Below are 21,364 nucleotides of genomic sequence, written 5' to 3'. Positions count from 1 at the left end.
ATTACAGGCTTTCAACATCGGTCCCATTACACTCCTGACATTATAAAATGAAAATGACACTGTTGTTAGTGTGGGTGAGAGGCATAAAAAAGACTGAGGCTACAACCATTGCAGTAGCTCTGGGAGGCTGTACTCATGCACAGTGTTGCTTTGAGCGAAATGCTAACATCAGCATGCTAACATGCTCATAATGATGGCATGCCTATGTTTAGCAAGTAAAGCATTTAACAAGTTCATTCTCTTAGTTTAGGGTATTTTCTTCCTAGCATTTACTATTTAGCACTAAACATTAAGTACAGCAGAAGATGATGGGAAGAATGGAAGAATTGGTGGTGCTAATTCTCTGGTTTGATGCCATTAACATTTTTGAGGAACACTGTCTCCTCATCACTCCACACAGATCTGTTGTTTTTGTCAGTTGTTATTTTTCATCTCTGCAGTGGAAAGCTTCAGTGCATGTTCATTTTCAAGTCTTTTTCCATTACACTTTGTTACATTTAGTTTTTCCACTCATTCATTTATGTGGAAATTAAAACTGTGCATTAAAAGGGAGTGGATGGAAACGCATTTACTAAGACTAAAAGACTAAAAACCAGATTCAGTGTATGGCAGTGGTTGTGTGTTGACCTTAGAACATGTTTAAAAAAAAAATAGTAGTCATAGTCATGTCCTGAAAGAGGACAAACATTTCTGAGAATTCAAATACAAATTTCTGATTAAATCTAGGAGTACAACCTTACAGAGGTTGTGGGTTGCATAATTGATCCAGAAAACAAGTACCTCAAAACTATTTATATGAGTTACTGTTGCGGGGTGGCATTTAAAATGTTTTGGAAAAAAGACAGCTACTCTTCCACCTTGAGCATTTACTCGGCACTTCAATCAGTGTTTTCTTATTAACAGGCAAAGGGTCTAGGTAGCACTTTGGAGGAGAGACCGGATGAATTATAGCATGATGATTACCTCTTTCCCTCTGTCCTACATTTGTCTTTTGTCATCCCTCTGTCATTTTCTCCCTCTGCCCAGAACTGGAGAGAGTCCAAACCCTTTAGAAAGCTGTCTGCCTCACATGCAGAGATGACTGTTTGGGTGTCTGGAAAACAGCTAACTGGTGACGGATTAAGAGATTTTAGAAGTAATCTTCCAAAGAGGAAGTGCCCCTAGTCATGGATATGCTGTCGTCATTGTTATTAATAAAGACATGGGGGATTAAATTGGTAAAAGTTCGGGAACGTTTTACAAAGCGAGCAGTTGTTCTAACAGTATCTGCACCTTGAACATAGTGTACCATTGTGTGTCATGTTTTTTGTTCTCCAAAAGAGATGGAAAAATATGCCTCATACATTTTGGTACTTTCAGTTTGGTTTAGAGTGAGAGAGTGATACCTAGTAATGTGTCTCAGATCTTAAGTATTATACGTAATGTTTGTACCTGTAACTATCAATCTTCTGCTTTTTTACATTTCACTCTGTAACCCTATAAACTAATACTGTTTCATTGTTTTGATGTGGGGTTTTTTTTTGTTTGTTTGTTGTTTTTCAGTTGAGATGAATCTAAGGGCACAGGAAGCAGTGTAGGAACCAGACCATTTGGAAAGCTATTTGTAGCTCATTATATGTTCATTAGTGTTCACTAGACTCATCATGGTGTGCCCCAGGGATAAATGAAAGATTCACAGAACTTTGGCAGATGTTGAATTTTAATCAGAGGGGTCTAGACTTACACCATGCAAGCATCCTGAGCTCGAAGAGGAAGATGTTGGTCTGTATCGTTTCAGTGAATCAGCATAGCAGAGACAAACTCATGGGAAATTGTGTCTCTGCAAAATTAGACCAGTGACAAATATTAAACCTATTTACACTAGATGACACCCAATACCATGATGTTGGTTGTGTAATCTCTCTGGATTTTTAAATGAATTGCTGTATTTGGCGCATTGTTGTTTGATGTCAACTGTCCATTATCAGAGATTGCATAGAAGTAAAATGAATGTGAATGTGAATTAAATTAATAATAGTTAGTTAATAATTAAAACACAGGGATAAATAAGTAAATACTACTCAGTTATTTCACAACTGAACAGGTATATGTGTAGGTATAGGTATAGGTATATTGTTTTTATGCAGTTCACGAAAATACACAACAAGCCCAGAAATACAATACATTATCATGTCATCATGTTCTTATGAGTTGTCTGCTGACACATTCACTAGACACAGGACAACATGGACAGACTCCATTCTCTGGTCGACTGATTATTTTAAGTCCAGTATTCACTTGCTGAGCCTTGGCTTTGTCTGCCACTTTCTATGATATCTGACATTCAACCTTGCTAGCTTTTTTTGATCCTCTTTATCAGCCACTTGTATTTTCAGCATTACTGTGCGTGGGTGGATCAGTCCTGAAGTATTGATACTATCAGTACAAAGACTTGAGTCTTGAGTTTTGATTATTGATACTAGCATCTATCACCCTCTGAGTTTGGAGACTTGACACATAAAATGTAATCTAATTACCTTTAGAAACTGCATTTAACATGCATTTGATTCACTGACTTTTAACAGTGAAATGTAATGAGTGTGGGGCCAATTATTCACTTTGTATTACTTGGTATCAATCTAACCAATTTTGTGATATCCCAGACTATACTATGTCATGCTGTTTAGGTCTGTTTGTGTGAGTCTGCGAACTGGGAGACAGTTTGTATGACCTTGTGGAACAGCAATCCAAAACAATGAGCTTAAAGCAACTGAAAGCTGTGCCAAGCTGTAGAATTTGCTTTTGATTCTCAGAGGGACTGATAGTATTAGTAACCATTTCATGGATTCATTTGTTAAAATGTTAATATCAAAATGTCACAACAGAGCTTTAATGTACTATGTAGACATTAATAATTTTAGGCCTTTATTCAAAATATTGTAAACAAGTCAACAAGGCATAATATAGAAAATAAGTCTAAATTCTAGTCTAAATTGTGGCTTGCTTTAGGGCTCGTCACTTCTTGTGATGGCAGTCCACTACTTTCTCTTTGCACTGTCTATCTGTTCTAGCTTGCAGCGTACAGATTATGAATGACAGGTGATTGCACCCCGTCTTGAAGTCAGGATGAGGGCCATTACCCAGCTGTCCTTGGGTGGGGGACATCCATCTCCCATAAGAGGCGTGACATGGCCAAGTGAAGGTGATGATGTTATGAATGAGGTTGGCTGGCAGCACAAGGTAAGGCTGGCTGCTCTGTCACTCAGGGCAAGAGTTGACAGGGTCCATGCACAGGCAAGGAGACAGGCCTTGGGAAAAGAGGCAAGGTTAACCTGAATGATATCCGGATCTGATAGGAAAGTGACCATCCTCAGAAAGGACATGATAGATGAATGAGTAGTACGATATGAGGGTGCTACGTTAAGTCCTATATGAAAAAACTATGAGGAATTCTTGCAATGCATGTGTACCTGCATGGGAGATTAACTCACTGACAGGTCCATGCTTGTTTCACATTTCAAGCCCTGGCTATCAACTATCACAGATAATTGGCACGTGGGAGAAACGGTGAGCAGGGAGATATCCCTCAGCAGAAAATCCTATTTTGCTTTGATGCCTCACAGGAAAGTAGATTTTAGTCACAGCCAAGCAGCGTTTGATCTGCTATGTCCATTCGTTTCATTGGCTCTTCTGCCAGGGGAGCTTAGATGAGCTAAACTGGTGATGATGCCACAGCAGGCTAGCGTTTTTCACCAGCCTATCCTAGACTAAACTGCCCAACGATGGCAGCCATCTGGACAAGAACGGGTTATTCACTTCAGCAGCCAATTCAGACATAAAACTGTATATTTAGGTCATATGGCAGAGGGAATTAGATGTCAAGAGTCTACGCTGTCAAACGCTCAGAGGACATGCTTTTTCCTTCTTTCCCCTTCCCATCAGATGTCCAGCGCTGGGGTCCTTTGAGGTTCCACTGCAACAGCTGAATGGCTGTCACATGTTGGGTGTGGTGGACGGAGGCTTGTCTGAAGCAAAATGGGCAGACGGTGCCTGATTCTCTTTTCAGAGAGCCTGTGGCTGATGTAATTGAAGTGGGCAGAGTGAGGACGGGATGATACCCCCCACCCCACCCCCCACCCTCATAGAGACATAGTCATCTCCCCACCTCTTCCTCCCTCCACTGGCCTGCCAGGCAATAGAGCTGTCGAGTAGTGAGTCTACTAATGGAACACCCAGCTGGCTAGAGACTTCATCATGCTGCAGTGAATTATTCAGCTACCAGAGGGCTCTCCCCAAATTATTTAAAAGCCCGCTTTGGCGTTCAGATGAACACGGCAGGGCCCCAAAGAAGGTACTCAGAGTTCGTCTTTTAGGTTTCTGTGAGTTTCACCCATCTCCTTCAAGTCCTCTAAGCCTGAGAGGTAAACTACTTTGCAAGTCTGCAAGTCTGCCCTCCACAAGCACGGACAAAAACTAATCTGCATATACATCTTCTCATAGTGGAATCCCTTTTCTAATGCATGATGTCAGGCACAGTTTCATCCTGCTAAAGCAAGCCTAGGTTCATCAGTCCTTCTGAGTAGGTGTCCTGGCAAGGATGACTGATTGGAATTCCATCTCCATATACATCACACTCGATCCTCGTCCACTCAGCAAAGAGTGGATAAATCACTCCGTCTGGGCCGTCCCTCAGCAGGCCCCAGAAAGCCTTTAATAACAGGCTCAAGCTGCCTGCAGTGCCGGCCCCTGATTGTTTTGAGTGAAAACAGATGTGGTCGCTTGCTTCACAGCGCAGCCTGTTCGACGGAGGTTCTGCACAGACTTCTGTCACAAGGCCCTCGCTGCCATGTTGTCTTACTAAAACATCCGGCACCAACAGGAGGCCACCTGAATTCCCTCCTCCCTCCCTTGGCCTCCATTATTCCAGCACCTCCCCACTGCCGCGCCCCATTGCAAGAGAAAGGGGGGGGGGGGGAGTATTTCAAACAAGGTGGAAACAGGCTTCCCTCTCCACCCTCGTAAAGCCCACTTGAGAGTCTGGGTGAACACATTCATGCCCCGAGGCCCTGATGAAATAAAACACCAGCGCCATGCCCTTTATGTGAGCCAAAAACACAGGCCATGTTTATTACATCTGACCATCTGGGTTTTACACGTGCATGTCTGCTGGACACAGCTCCACACAGCCACGCACTCACACATAGGTCAGAGGTCCTGCAGACAGCCGATAGCTTATTAGCTGCATTCAACTTAAATGCCAGTGACACTTGATTGCCATAAATTGCTTGAATGCTTCTATGCCTGGAGCAGTTGAGCAGGTACTTTCCCTCTTCTTATATTAGAAACGTCTCTCTTTCTTCCCCTCTTTTTACAGATGACAAAATGGTCTCTCAAGTGGAGACAAATGCCTCTGCAGCAGGGGAACAAACCAACAGCATCTCCCGCAGGGGCTTCAGTGACTGATATTCTTCACTGATTTGTTTAAACAGTCTCAAATGTCCCCCCTGCCAGCAGTCCCCATCCCACCCCAATACCTCCACTCTCCCCCAGTTGCACATGTGGTGTGCGCCCTGCTGGAGCCTAGAGCGGTGGTCGAGTTCCGCTTCAGGCCAGAAGTTTTAATTAAAGCAGGATGGACCTGTATACTAACTCTGCCTTTTAAGATAATAGATGAATAGAGGCCTGGCTTGCCCTGGTCGCCCCTCCCCGTGGCACACATAAACCCACCAGCCAGTCTGTATTTTCCCTTTATTCTCTTCTTGTCTAATTTGTTTCTCACACCACGTCTTTCTTTCTGACTCAGCTGCTAGACTCCATAGCCGTAGTCTGTCCCACCCAGCTCAATGTGTTCTGTTGAATCAGGAAGGAAATATTTACCCAGCGCTGGTGTGAAGGGGTTGTGACCTCCGGGTCAAACTGGAGGTCAGGATGTGGGCGGCATAGGTATGGAAATGTTTAAACACGTCACTCACAAGATGGCATAATGTAAGCTGAGGATAGTGTGTGAGTTAATAACATTCTTTGTGGTATTCTGAATTACTGCACTCGTACATTTATTGGTGTTAATGGTAATTCCTCTCTTGAGTTGAAAGGAAAACTGGATACAGAGGCTCTTATAATATAAGATACCCTGAGGCAGCTGTCAGGGTGAGAGAATTTTCTTATCAACTGTTGCTGTGCCAGAATATACCAATAAAAATCATAAAATCAAGAAAAACAAGCCATGAAAATGATATAGTGATCAGAATATTAATGTTGCACTAAGCTAGAGTTACATACCATACATGTGAATATAACAATCACAGTGACATGGGGATTTTATGACCCATATAGATTTTACTCTGAGCTAATCTTTTATTATGCACCCTAGATATCTGTGAATAAGGTGAAATTTCGACTGTATGATCATTCTGGTGGAAATGTGGAGGATATGGTACTGTTTCTGGCTGTGGTTCTATAGTTTTGCTGTATTTCCTTTTTGATTTGCCATTGTACCATAGGTTACATAAACATAAAATAAACCAAACAGATTTGGCACATTAGATAGGACGTCACAGGTCAGGAAGTGTGAATTCTTTAGGGGTTTTGCATCCCCTTCAAAGCAAACCAACAATTTGGATGTGGAAATTAAATCCCAGAATGTTTTGGAACATATTTTGCTGTGTACAATATGTTGCAGTGCCGGTTGCCTAGGTCCAATGAGGGCAGATTTTTCAACATTATATGCACTTGGCAATCACAAACAAGTTACATAAAAAAAAAAATCCATTAGAAAGATAATTGGTCAGCATGAAATGGTCATGGCCAATTTTTCCTTTAAGTAGTTATCAAGCAAATTTCTCTTTCTCCCTGAGTGGAGGGAGGGCCTTCAATATAGAAAATAACTTAGTTCTGAAAATGAACAGCATAACAATGAACATGAGCTCCAAAAAGATATTATAAAACTCATTGAATTGGCCTATAACAGTTCAGGGACTGAACTTCTAACCCTGAGACGTCTAAATATCAAATAGGTTCATGTTTGTCCGTGGCCTCATGTCATAGTGTATGTGATGGAATGATGTTATAGATTTCTCCTAGCCTCAAGATGAATGTCCTCCTTAGAGACTCAGCACACTGGCACTTGACTCTCATAGTATGAGCTGTGACTTTTAGTGTGGAACAGATAATTAGAAAAGAAATGATTGTTTGTAAGGTACAGACTATCTTAAAAGGGGGAGGATGACAGAGGTTCTGTGAAAATGTCACAGGACTGTTCATTGTGGTCCTAATTGTGTTCTGGCATGATTGTACATTTGAATTTAGTTATCATAACTAGTGTTATTATATGAGATTTTTTTCATTTTGTCCAAATTGTGTGGAAGAATGTCAGTGAGTGTGTGTATTTAGGATGTGACGCTGCAGAAACAGGTACAGGGCATAATGTTTCACTGATGTGTGGTGACAGTGGTTGTCATGCATGTGTCACAACTTCTTTCCGCCTTATTATTTAGCATAACTGAGGTGGTTAACATTATTATGCATGGGTTAAAAACTGTGCTACCCATTTATATATATATGTGCCTTAAGTGAATGTCCTTTGTTTGTACTGTCTATTATCTTGGCTGTGAAAACAGTTTGCTACATGTAAATGATCTGATGAAGGTCTTGTAGATGGAACATTTGGTTTAGTGCAGAGATTTATGTGATGTGTGATGGTCTTCCCACTCAACTGAGTTTTAACAACAGTGGTAGGGCTTGCTGGCTTAAATCATGACAATTTTTTTATTATATTTTTTTAAATGAAATAGATGACCTCATGATTTATGCTCTGGTCAACTTAGTTTTGCATGTGCTACCTGTGTGTGAAGCCCTGATAATATTCATATTCATTCTTTTGAATGATGCCATGCAAAGCACAGCCATGAAACAAAGTGGTGTTAAAGCCACAAAAATAGTAAAAACAACCAGAAAACAAACCTTTAGCAGCCGTGGCATTGTCCTGAGAGGTACCAGCGGGCATGAGAAAGTCCTGTTTAAGAGTTCAGCCATGCAATGCTCTCTTTCGCTTGCCTTAGAACTAAAGAAAGCCAGGATTTCCTAATGCCCAGAATGGGGAGCTCTCAACAGATTGATCTGCAGCAGGGGACTGTCCATTCTTTGAGCTGGCCAGAAAAAAAGACTTTGGTAGGAGAACAGTCTGAAATAGAGCTCATCTGATCTCCAGGGCAAGTTGCACCTGACAGGGGAAAAACATAAATCTGTGGATCTGTCTGTCTGCTAGAGGTAACTCACTATGGACCCTTTCTGTCCGGACGTTAGCATGGGTGAGTCAAACACAAGTTTTCATTGTGAAATCAAAAGTAATTATAGTATATTGCCCTTGGAAGCCTTATTTCTGGATAGCTGTTCTTGTTATATTAAAAAGCCTTTTTCTTCTCCTTTATTTTGAAATGTTTGGCTTGGAGAATTTGCTTTTGACCATATCATTATTATATTATTATGAAAATGTGATACTTGTGCAGAGTTTTAAAGCTAAACTGCATTGTTTATCTTGTACAGTGGCTTCAGAGAGTATTCAGACCCTTCACTTTTTGCACATTATTGTGTTGTATATTTTTCGATGGATAAAATTGAAAGTTTTGAAATCAACACTCAGTAACCCATAATGACATAATGAAGTAAATTGGCACTTTGGCGCCTCACATTGTGGTCAGATGCATCCTCTTCTCTATAATTATTCTTAAAGTGTCTACAATGTGATTGGAGTCCACCTGTGGCAAATTGAATTGACTGGACATAGTTTAGAAAGGCACACACCTGTATATAAATGGGATCACAATTCACAATGCATCAGGACAAATCCAAGCCATGAAGTCTGCGGAACTCTCTGTAGATCTCTGTGATAAGATTGTAGTAAGGCATAGATCAGGACATAGATATAAAACCATTTCTAAAGCTTTGAGTTTTCCCAGGAACACAGTGGCCTCAATAATTTTGAAATAATTTGGAACCACCAGGACTCTTCAGAATTGGGCATTCGGCCAAATTGCTATGGGGGGCTTCTCAGCAGCAGAGACAGGGGGACTGACCAGAATTGAGGGAGGGAATGTGAATGCAGCCAAATACAGAGAGGTCCATGAAGAAAACCTGCTCCAGACAGTTTACCTTTCAGCACGGCAATGACCCAAAGCATACCACCAAGATGATGCTGGAGTGGCTTTGGGACAAGTCTCTGACTGTCCTTGAGTTGCCCAACAAAAGCCCAGACTTAAACCTCATAGAACATCTGCGGAGAGACCTTCTCATCCTATCTGATGGAGCTTTAGAGGATCTGCCAAGAAGAATAGGGAAAAACTGCCCAACTCATGGTGTGCAAAGTGTGTAGAGCCCCAAATGTGCTTCTTACAAAGTGCAGCAATAAGGATCTGAATACTTTTGTAAATGAGAGGATGAAGGTCTTCATTTATAAATTTACAAAAAAAACTCTTAATCAGGTTTTCACTTTGTCATCACTTTGAAATTATGTTAATTTAAAATTAAATCAACAACACAATAAAATGTGCAAAAAAATTAGGGGGTCTGAATACTTTCGGGGTCCTTTGTAATATAATCTGTAATGTATATTTTATATGATCATTTTTGCCTTGGTTAAAGATCCTTTTATGATTGCTATATTATTTGAAACTGATTAAAAGAGACAGCATATATTTGTTTAGGAATTAATCCATACACAGTTTATGTAGTTCAATAATGCAGTGTTGTTGAGATCTGCTGCTACTACACTATAGCCTCATCATATTCATGTTTGTTTGAGATGGCTTGGTACTGGTATCATATGAAGGCTCTGTAAGCAAACTCTTGGATTCCAGACGTCTTTTTAAAAAAAAAGAAAAACAAAGATAACACTTGATTCAGTTTTGTCCAAAAGTTGTGGACCAAGATTTGACAGGATGGAAAACCCTGGTACTACAGAGAGGCTCTGGTGGTGTATGATTGTCAAGCAGGACTGAAGATTGTTGATTTTGCAAGTGTGTCTGTGTGTGTGTTTGTGTGTGTATACTGTATTTGTGTGTGTGTGGTGTTTGAAGGGGAGCTGGCACATACCCTTGGAATTCAAGCAGTTGCTGTTGCAACAGCTATGGTGATTTAGAAGGAAGGCTAGACTACACCCACCAACTTTCATGATTGTACTTTAAATTGCTTCATACATTAAGTCCCTGGAGACATTTTGAAATGTAGGTCAAATGTCTTTTTTTTTTCACGTCTTTGCAATAACTTTCATCCACATATGGACTGTTAGTGATGTATCTATGAGGCTCCAGTTAAAGCCTCTTATACCTTTTATTGCCCTTCATCTCTGTCTTGCTATGGCTTTCCTTTTGCAGCTTTAGACTGTATTCATATACAAACTGGACAAATATTCACATCTTCAGCCTCTAAAAAAAAACCAAAACAGAATCTTATCTAATCAGAAGGTCTTACCCATTGATCAGCCAAAGTTCTCCTTTACTCACATGAGTTTGCCCAACATCCAACTCAAACTTTGTGAAAATAATCAATAAAGTGGTGAGGGCTCAACTTGGCTCTAAACGTCCCTGCAGAGATACCATAACTTTAAAATGAAAACAGGGTTTTAATACTGATTTGGTGAGCTGGTACTCAGCAGGACTGTCTTATCAACTTATAAATCATTCAGAATAAATTTTTCTTAGCTTTGTTTGGTGTTGCTTGGTTCTTTTCAGGGAATCAGGGAAATATGTAGCTCAAAATAAGAAAAACAAAAACAATTCATGAAGCCCTTAATGTACTGTGAGCATCATTGTATAGACACTGCGCCAGTGTTACCTAATTTGAACTTTATTTCAAAACTGTTTTTGAAAGCCTTAAGCATTCAAGCTATAAATCATGTTCTGTGCAAGAATTGCTGCAAGAACTTGATACATTTGCAAAATATTCCTGATTGCAACTTCAACTGATGAGAAAAACTAAATGTTCCATCTGTGTGGCGTCACGGCTGAAAGGCACTTTTGAATTTAAATAGAGGGAAAATGTGGAGGAAATTCATCAAACTCTGCATTACACTGTTACTGAATGCTCAATTTAATAACCCATAAACTGTTGCAAATATGAAGTCAACCAAAGAGAAATAGAAACATGAACATTGTCACTAACAACACAAATCTTTGCTCTGTTCTTTCTTTCCCTTTCTTGTCTCTGTGGCTTTTTCTGGTTAAGACTGTGAGAGAAAAGAGGAGTGTGTTGCACTAACACACCCTGTCAGGAGGCTGTAAGGTATTGATCGCAGGAGTGTGTGACAATGATGGGCTTTGACAGCCCGCCGCGTGGACCTGGGCTGAGTCAGACAGGAGCCTGCTCTGTCTTCCGTCTGTAAGGGCCCTGGGTCACGTTGGCGAAAGCCTGCATCCCTCCGTACGCATGAATGCCCTCAGACACGGGCTGTGAGGAGACGAGAGCAGCAGAGAAATATGGCTCCAATTTTTAACATTTAGATAAGAGCATCAGCTAAATGTTGACCTCACAGAGTGACTTACAGTGGACATAATATTCCATGAAATAGTCTTACACTTCTACACATCAGTTTAATAGTTAAGATATAGAACATTGTGATTAAGTTTTGTTTTCTTCCCCTGCCTTATCTAACTTTATTTTTGGCAAATTCCTGTGTTTTCCTACTTGCTTTTCAACACCAGGGGGAGAATAAACATGCTGGGTTCCAAAAAACTGCAAAAATGACGATCACAATTTCCTTGAGCCTAAGGTGACATCTTCAGATTGTTTATTGTTTTCACCTAACAGTCCTCAACCTTAAGATATTCATTTTAAAGTGATATAACACATTTCCATGTTTGGGGAAAAATAGACATTTTATACTTTTAAATACTGCAGCTTCAGATTGTAGCTGATAATTTCATCTTGTCTCTGTCTGTCCACTTATCTATGGGAATATAAGAACTCAAAATAACTGAGTGGATCCAGACTTTGCCTCTGTACAAAAACAATTTTAATGGATTTTCAGAAACGTCAAGAGCCTCTGGTTTCTGGGAAAGCATGACAAACCTGCTGTTGAGTGAATATTAATAGCTTCTGAAGGTATTAAACGCATGTGGGTTTAGGCCTTTTGTGGCCATTAATGGTAGCAGAGAAAAAAAAAACAGTGCTGTCATTCACTAGGACACAGTGTCCCTACAGTGATTGTGTATAAGCAAAGATGACCAATGTCAGGAAAGGCTCCATGCCTCATTGTTGGTGAAAATCTGATCTGGTGAGGGGTCTTTGAGCAAGAGGCTGAAACGCTTGGACCTCCAACACCATCACTCCAGTCTAGTATTTCTTCCCTGTTGGGAAGTTGAAAAAAACATTTCCGAATGAGAATTTATTTTTAACCCTATAATACTGTGCCATTATTGTGAAAACGCACTGGAAAATGAAGTACTAAGAAAGAGAATTATCCATTGTCTGCCTTGCCTTGTGTTGGATTAAACTGGGATTTGATTACCCTAATGTACAAGCTCTTACCCCTAAATGGCTGTGCTCCTTATAAAGTATTTACTGAAGTCTCAGTCTAAAGTACAGGTTGATTGGATTTCCAGTGGTTAGATGGTGAGTAAGGGTGATGATGTAGGGGTGGTGAATGGGCAGGTAGCGCATCTAAGGATGTTCATGTCTTAGCTTAACTGGCATTCACCTTACTGACAACCTATCTCAATAATACTATGGTTTCCATGCATGGATTTGGTGGAATACATGTTGTCATTAAACATAATCTGAGGTTTTGCAGAGTTGTCTGCCAACATTCTCTCTAGCGATAGGGCTGATCTAAATATAACAGTAGAGCATGCTTGCTAAAAGGTACAGTGCAAATTAGCTGAGACACAAGAACTCCATGGTCCATTTCTCTCTTGAAAGTTTTTCCACCACAGTTGGACCAAATCATGTCCATGTATTATTTCTCAAACAGAAGGCTGATGTTGCGGACATGTGCTGTGCTCTCTGGACATACAGAATTAGGTGTTCTGCTTTAGATTTGTGTTTCTACTGAGTGATTTATGTAGAAATAAATGAAAAGCAAACCTCCTGGCATTGGCAGCTCAGCGCAGGCCCTCAGTGAGTAATCTCAGAATGTGCGCTATCCAAGGCTCAAACTAATGAGCTGGACTGAATGAAAGCTTTCATCAAATCCACTTTAAACACTGTAAGCAGTGTTTCAGCCTGTAGGAGTCACTCAGCATGACTGGCTCTATAATCACCTCCAAATGTGTTTTGTGTGATTGTTGCCTCGAAGCCCCAGTCTCCCCTCACTCTCTCCCTCCTTTCTCTCACACTGACCTGATCTCACAGGAAATTTGTACTTACTTTTTTGAAGATAAATGATGTGGATACTTGTCCAAGAGTTTGAAAAAGAAATTGACTCAGCCCAGGTGCTTCTTCTTACACAGAGAAATGAAGAACCTTACTCTAGTAAATGTATTTTTTAAAGTCCTGTTGTGAAGGCCCCTAGTCATTGAAACATTAGCAAAAGATGTGTATAGCCTTCAACACAGTCATGGGTACAGTCATGCTTGTGGCTGAGTGTATTTCAGGACTGAGGTCACTGTACCTTCATGAAGATAAAAAAAAAAAAAAGGTGTATTAGCTTAGTGACAGATGAAAACTTAGAGAAGCTTAAGCCACATTTAAACTGTTACCAGCAACCCAGTGACACAGTAGTTTATGAAGTAGTTACGAAATGTCATATATAAATTTGTGTACATGAAGAATTTAATTTTTTTTCATAACAACAAAATATCCACTTGTAGTGATAACAGCATTCAGATTGCCTTTAAAGGTTTAAAAACTGAAATCAGTAAATGTTTGGTATGTTTGACATTCATCATATTATCTTTCTGTCAGTTCAACCTTCACCTTAAATAGTTCACAGTCCACAGTCACTCAAATTAAACTGTAACTACAAGCGACTGGAACAGCAGGGTTTTGAGTGTGGGTTTAGTCTTATTAAATAATAAAATGCCACTTAATAAAGATGCTCCCCCAAGTAGAGCGTTAGCCTTTGACAGGAGTTATTGATCTGTGAGATGCCTTCACAGCTGAGACAAAACATATTGTCTCTAGTTCTGGTGAAACTACCACCTCAAGGCTAGAAGAATACTGCTCATGCTGGAAGTGATTGCAAGCAGCCGTGGCAAATGAAGCACAGAAAGAAAAGAAAAATCATTCCAAACTGACAGCAATCAATAGCAACAATGGGCGTAAAGAGAATTGAAGGACAGGCAGTAAATCCTGTCAATCAGCTTAGTGAAGGGGATGTTTATTAGCTAATTTATAGCTTCTGTCTTTTTGTGTTTTGATATTTTTATTGGGATAGTGATAAAGAACACGTTTTAGAAAATTAGACTGTTCCTTGGGTTGATTGCCACATTTAGCCAGCTGGTAACCATGGCCTCTGCGTACAAAAAAGGATTAAATCGTTTAGATAAGGTCATTAACATAGACGTTGTACTGGCAGTCATTTACCCCAGTATTTGATATATTGTTTTTCTAAATAGATTTTTTGCAGAACAAATGGCTGTCTCCCCCAGTAACATGCAAACTTTCGGTGGAGATACAATATCTTAATCAAGAATGATACATATCTTTTAATGGCGAAACCCAAAGGGTTAGAAACATTTCTTTTTTTTTTTTCTTAATTTATCTCCCTTCTCACTGGAAATATGCTGCAAGGGTGTAGAACTTGAAACCCTGACAAGAGAGAAAAAAAGAGAAGCATGAGGGTTGTTTGAAGGGGGAAAGTTAGTATTGAACAAGTCCCATGGAGATTTGCTGTATTCCCACCGAACCACGGAGCAATTAGTCACTGCTCATTAATGACTGCAAGTCCCACATGGCACACCCCAGCTGCCGCTATGCCACTGATCCAATCTTTATTTGATTTAATATCCTGACACTAGAAGAACTATGAGAAATTCAGAGTATAGCAAGGTAGAAAAATTTCTGAGGGAGGTAACATGGCAGAATAAAAGGGGAAGAAGAGGTGGAATAAGAAAGAAGAGGAAGCAGAGGAGAATACTTTTTCACTCTATATTTATCCTTTACTTAATTAGGCAGTTACATTAAATGCACTTCATGATATCAGTGTAAAGAATAGTGTGGCTCCAACACCAAAATTCAAAGCACATAATTGAGTGCTATCATTCCTAAATTGATTGAAAATTTTGAATACATCAACTTGAACCAAGATTTAAATTATTACGCATACATTCAGATGTTTTCAGGTCTGCCTTAGCAGAATATTTATCCTCAATATATGCATCATTCCTACTATCCATACTGTCCAAGAAGGCATTACTTAACTACACTGTAAAACAAAGCACAGGACAAATGTTTTGGCAGGACTTAAGGATGTATTTTTGCATGAAACAAAGGTTGGTGGATTTTGACCCCTATAGTTTTCAGCAGACTCTAGACACCAGGAGGGGATCTCTTCACGGCCAGAATGGCCAGCCATAATGGTTACAGCAACCAATAACTCTTTCAACAAGCACAGTATCATAGGAATTACGTCCATTTTCGAGGATTTTGCACCTCACGGTTCCAGTCCAGCACAAACATTCGGTGCATTTGGTGAAGCTGTGCATAGCGATTTTCAGTTTTCCTGCAGGGGATCAGAGTTCACGTCCAGTCACAAACCTCCATTTGCCCTTTAATTAATCATAATCACAGCCCAAGGACAGAATTATTACTTTTTCAGCACAGGAGCAAAACATGCCTGTATTTTCAACTATGATCGTCACATGCAATTACTGTAAAAGCTTGTGTGACCTATGAGTCAGAGATCAGTGTTTTTCTTCTGACTTATCTTTATGAATGAGATGCCCTTTCTTAGAGGGACAACTGAGAATAAAAAGAAATCTAAAATGAATAAGAAATTAAAGCAAACTGCCATATTGCATTATCACTGTAACATATCACAGCATTTTACCCTGTGTTAAGACAAATTTGACCTGGCGACAAGCTATTTATGACAATACTCACTCAAATCTATTCCGTACTTTTTTTTTTTTTCTCTGAAGCAGAGCTCACAACTTCCCTTTTAAAATCCCACAGGGTTTTATTCCTGTTTCATGTGCCATTTGAGAATACACCATGTATAACCACTTCTGTTAAATAAAGCAGTCCAAAGTCTTATAATAAATGGGTCACCTTGAAAATTTCTAATTATGTTACTTTCTCCTTTCTGCTCAGTCTCATGGGTCCTCGCTACCTTTTCTTTTGTGATCCTAAGCAAATGGAGCAGGCCCGCAGGACACATGAGCAGGTCTACCCCCGGCGCTCTCAGGTGATCTGCCTGCATGGATCCGTTTACCAGCCGGGCAGCTGCCGTGGGAGGTTTCAGCCCTCTTAAAAGTCCACGTCAGGCTATGGTTACAGGCTGCAAAGTCTGAGGCAATGTTGGAGAGAGGGGATAGCTTGAGGCCAGGGGGTGCTGTAGGCCTCCTGCTGTGAGTTCAAAGAGAGGTCCCCAACAGCTGTGGCTCTCAGAGGAGGTTCAGAGGGCTGTTCAGGTATTGAAGGGGGGGGGGGCAACTCAATCTGACCTCAAAAACCAAGTTGCTGTGTTTGTGTCATCACAGGAGGATTATAGTCAGGCCCTTTCTCACACTTTCCTAGGATGTGATGCTTTTACTTCACAGAGGTCTCTTCGTGATTTCCTATAGGGTATATTTACTGTGTAGAATATCTCCATAACATAATGGTTCAATGCCACTGCAACACACTGGGGTGACAAAGAATTCAGTTTGCTTTGGAAGGAATTCAGTTGTGTATCTAGCTGCTTACATTTTCTTTGGAAGTGATTTAATGCTGAAAAAACCTTGGGGAGAAAGTTACATAGAAACCAGATTGCAAAATGCCTCATATTGAATCATACGCTTGGGAAATTTCTTCATACCTTCTCTGAAGTCTGAAGAGTTCTGATTTTGACATAAATGTGAGGGTTTGTTCTGGCATTTATCAAATTGATGATACTGCGTTATAAAGTTAAGGTTGGAATTGACATACAACATTCCCCCATAAATGAGTGCAGGCGCTGAGATGCAACCTGACAGAATTCAAGGTTAGTTTAGCAAAAACAGGGGTGGATTAAATGTGGTACTGCTGGTGGACCAGCGCTTCTGCAGAAAATGTTAATCAGAATCTGGGAATACAGCAGAGTTACAGCAGCCCAGGAAAGTTTTGCAAATTACAGCCTTATTTGAATACATTTCTGTGTATTAGTCATTGTGGCATCACTGCAACACCCACGACTTGCCAGTGTTCTCAACGATGCAATATTGGGCTGTAGCAAACTTCTAGTTTACAAACTTCTAGTGTAGTTTACTGCTGCCATCCTTTGAAGTAAGCTAAAAAAAATCTTACTTTGCAGGTACTTTTCAGAGTTAAATTGGATATGTCTGATCTGGAGTTGTCTGGTGAAATACTGGTGTGTTGGGTTGTAGGCAAACAAACTGCAGTCACCATTCTGCAGTGTTTTACTGCAGACTGTTTTTGTTGGCTTCCATCTACAGATGTTACATGAAAGAAAGTATATCGGATGCCAGCAGGAACGAGACAATGCCTATTGCTGTGGATATACAGGCAGGTCACAAATTAAAGGAATATCCTGAATAAATGAGCAGAGATACATATGAAATGCAGAACCTTCAATAGGCTGAGAGGGCTCACTGATTAGTTGATGTGTATGAAATGCTTGTAAAATGTATTAATACAGTTCCATTTTCTCCTTTCCAGCACAAAAAGCCATTGTGTAGTTGTTGACAGACATGAACAGGAGGCTACATCCAGGTAAACACACCTGTCCTCAGGGTTGGTGGATGTGAGTGTTTGGTGTTGAGAAGTCAATGAATAATATTAATTGGTGCATGAAGCCACTGTGGAGCAGACTCTCTAAAGAAAACTCTGGCTTTTTTTTTTTTTTTTTTTAATGGTGCTGAATTTTGGTTTCGGTTTTAGCAGATTTCATAATCTTTGGATTCTCTCTGGTGGCAAAGGAGACTGAATATAAGCAGTTTCACAGGCATGAAATGTACTGCAAGCGTGAAATTTTCAAAAGTCTTTTTAGTACAAAAGTCACCTTTCATTTTACAGTTCTTTCACTGCTTTTTGACAGGAAAACACAAGAAGGAAGAGATCTGAATTTCATCCCCTGTCACTTACAGTGAAAGTCCACAGGAAGGGATCTTTTAATAAATGATTATAGCAAGCAAAACCTGTTTCACTGTTCATACAGACAGCTGACTATTGTACTGGGGTTGAAAAACTTGAAAAACTGTGAATCTACTCTTTAACAATTTTGTTGAACATAAAAAAGTTTCAAAGCTTAGATTTTTCCTATATCATTAACTGGATTAGACAAAATCATCTAGTTTATTTGATCAGGTGTAATTTAAACTTTTACAAATTGATATTGTCATATAAAATTAAATATACCATTAGGATTTTTGCCCATAATGCATTTCGAACTGCGAAATATTTCCAATTTTTGCTTTAAAAATAAATACTCTGAAGTGTAACAAGCCCCCTTCATTATTGTATTTCCTGAGCTTTGATCAGTGAATGATCCAATCCTCAGATAAAGTAGAACTGTAGTACATGTGTATCTGACTTTTCAATCACCCTGCCTATTCTTGTCTTCTCTAGTTAGAATGTTCCAGTAACGTGATACTGTATAAATATTTGTCCGACATAAGTGCAGGCCCATTCAGCTGATCCTGTGGCTTCAGCTCCAGCACAATGGCCCCTTATCCTAACCAAGTAACTCTACACTCACCTCTCTGGTCATTATTGATGGCCTAGTAAGTGTTACAGTTACAAACCAATTACTCTACCATTAATGTTAGATGAGCTGCCCTACAAGTACAGCTTGATGCTTATCAGCTTTCTTCTGTTATGTGCCTTTTTACTTTCACTAAATTGCACACCTTCTCCCGCTCTTGGTTTCAGTCTTCAATAAGTGGGAGGTGAGAATGACAGCTGGCAGTCTCAGCCCTATATCAGGAAAAATTTCTCTCAGTTCAAGAGGTAAAGAAGTCAAGAGGTGAACAACATGTCCCCTCGGTGACTCTGGGAAATCTGGTGACCCAGTAAAGTGATATCACACCACCAAAGAGGAGGAACAGGGAGGGGGAAAAAAAGAACAGCGGAGAGGTGTAGAGGATCAAATGAGCTGTACTGCCACAGCGCAATGTGGTTCCACCGGCACAGACGCTGTCTGTAGGTCAATGAAAGGTAGAACATTTAAATGACACACACGCACACTCACGCACAAACGGTAGTTTTTTTTGTGTGTTTGAGCTGTGCCAGACAGGTGGCTTGTTTGTGTGGAGGAGGGAGAGGAGAGACATTTCACAGATCAGGTCGACACCTTTCACATCTCCATCGACAGCATTTGCTGTGAGACATCTATTAACACCTCTTCTCCTACTTGGGTAAGAAACTGAAACTGAGTATACACTTTTAAGTTTGCAAAAGTGCATTTTTTTCAGATAACTAAAAAGGTTTTCATATGGTTTATTCACTGTAGGAAGCAGGAATATTTTCTTAATATACAAAATAATATTCTGATGCTTGTCCAAAATTTTTTTTAAATAACCAAATTTGAAGATCCATAGCTTTTTCAGCAAGAACTTTGCAGACTGCAAATTTTGCCTATTAGCACTAAGTAGCACAGTAAAGCTGAGGTTACAAGGAATGTCATTAGTTTTACATATTTGATTATATGTAACTAAAGTTGGTAAGCTCCAATCTGAATAATAAATAATAATAATAATAATGATAAATGTCTAAAAAGTAGCTAGGTATTTTGGAACATCACAGCCATGGCACTAATTGCAGTGCTAGTAATTCTAATTTCCCAACACTGGGCAGTTTCTCTCTTTCTCTAATAAACACACACACACACACACACACACACATACACCTATATCTCTGTAGGTGGTGGTGAAGCATACATCAGCAGCTTTGCAGAGGAGCATGTCCTTAAGAATATGATAAAAAGGAAGCAGGCATTTCCTCCTCAAGAGGGATGTTTTCCGCTGCATGTCCTGTCTGATTAGTGAGACCTCTGCCTCTTCCCTGAACTGCACAGTTAGACAATCCTTTACAGAGAAAAGGTTTCATGTTATACAGCATGTTGTGAAAATGCTCTCCATTGCATTGAGACAGAAAGTGTCTCCATAATTCATAACTCTGCTTTAGCTTGCACTCCATCATAAAACTGTCATGAGACAAGTCTGTGTAGCTTTGTGTTGACTGCCTCAACACAGTTAACTCAGCATATGCTTCTTTTTAAAATGCCAAAGTTTGGTTTGCAGGATTCCATATACTGTACATAACACTGAGAACCATTAGTGGATGTTTGTTACAGCTACATAAATGGATAATGTTCCTCAAACCAGAAAAACTTGAGGTCAAAACCCCAACTTCAGCAACATTGCCCATCAGTTGCTCAGTTATGGGAAATCAGGAGTTCCCCTTGTCTCCTCTGGAGTCTGTGTGGGGACTGTTGAAGAGGAGATGCATTATCTGAGTGTCCAGGTGAAAGTGGGGGGAGAGTGGCTAGCTGAAGTTTATGGAGATTTATGGCTCCTTCCCCAGGCCTTAATTGCCTCCACCTCTGTGGGTAGTCCTGGGAGGCCCGCAGTGAGCGGCAACCAGCACCGGGGCTCCTGCAGGTGGGCCCACCAAAACGCTGTTTTCCTGAGACTTGTTATGGAGACAAATGGTGTCACGGAGCAGTCCAAAACCAGACGACAAACAAAGAAGAGGAAGAGAAAAGTGGGGGAGATCAACAGCTGGCCACTGAAAGGGCCCAGGACTTCAACTTGGCCTTCAGAGACACAAAAAAGAGTTATGGGAACCTTGGCCTTACTGGTGCCAATTAAATATCTATCATTATGGAGTGCTGTGATAAAGTAGTGACAGCTGAACTTGATCTCAGGACATTAATTTTGTGACAACAAGTCCAAAACCAGAAATTCATCTCTTTCTTTTATGAGTAAATCTTTTCCTTTATTCAACCAGGTAAAGCCAGGAAGGCAGCATAAAAACATTTTATGACAATAAATAATCATTTTTAAGATGCATATGTTTCAGTTTCCAAAAACCACCATAATAACCAAGAGTTTCTTTATCCTAGTGTTTCAAATTTGATATAAATTCACTAAGATTAACAGCTTCTCTTGAAATAGCAGTTGCAAGTGCCTCTGAACATTGTCCTGTGTGAAAGGGGCCAGCACATTTGAAATCATTTTTGCATTTTTGTGAGTGTTTTAATATGCTTATCCTATTTGCCTACATAAGTAGAGGAGAAGAGTTAACTGAGGCAACA

General features: G+C 40.0%; 1 long non-coding RNA gene across 1 annotated transcript in view; it reads left to right on the top strand.

Moving 5' to 3' along the window:
• The window catches only part of LOC127142775 (uncharacterized), a 54,817-nt gene extending 36,392 nt beyond the window's left edge, over nucleotides 1–18,425 (top strand). The window contains exons 3-4 of the long non-coding RNA XR_007813824.1: nucleotides 17,767–17,820; nucleotides 18,146–18,425. This is a non-coding gene — a long non-coding RNA (uncharacterized LOC127142775). The remainder of the gene's footprint in view (nucleotides 1–17,766; nucleotides 17,821–18,145) is intronic.
• The last annotated feature ends 2,939 nt before the right edge of the window (nucleotides 18,426–21,364 follow it).

This window comes from Lates calcarifer, linkage group LG9, assembly GCF_001640805.2.
Source record: "Lates calcarifer isolate ASB-BC8 linkage group LG9, TLL_Latcal_v3, whole genome shotgun sequence".
Classification (NCBI taxonomy): Eukaryota; Metazoa; Chordata; class Actinopteri; family Centropomidae; genus Lates; species Lates calcarifer.
Note: the sequence above shows the minus strand (reverse complement) of the source record. Positions and strands in the feature narration are given on the sequence as shown.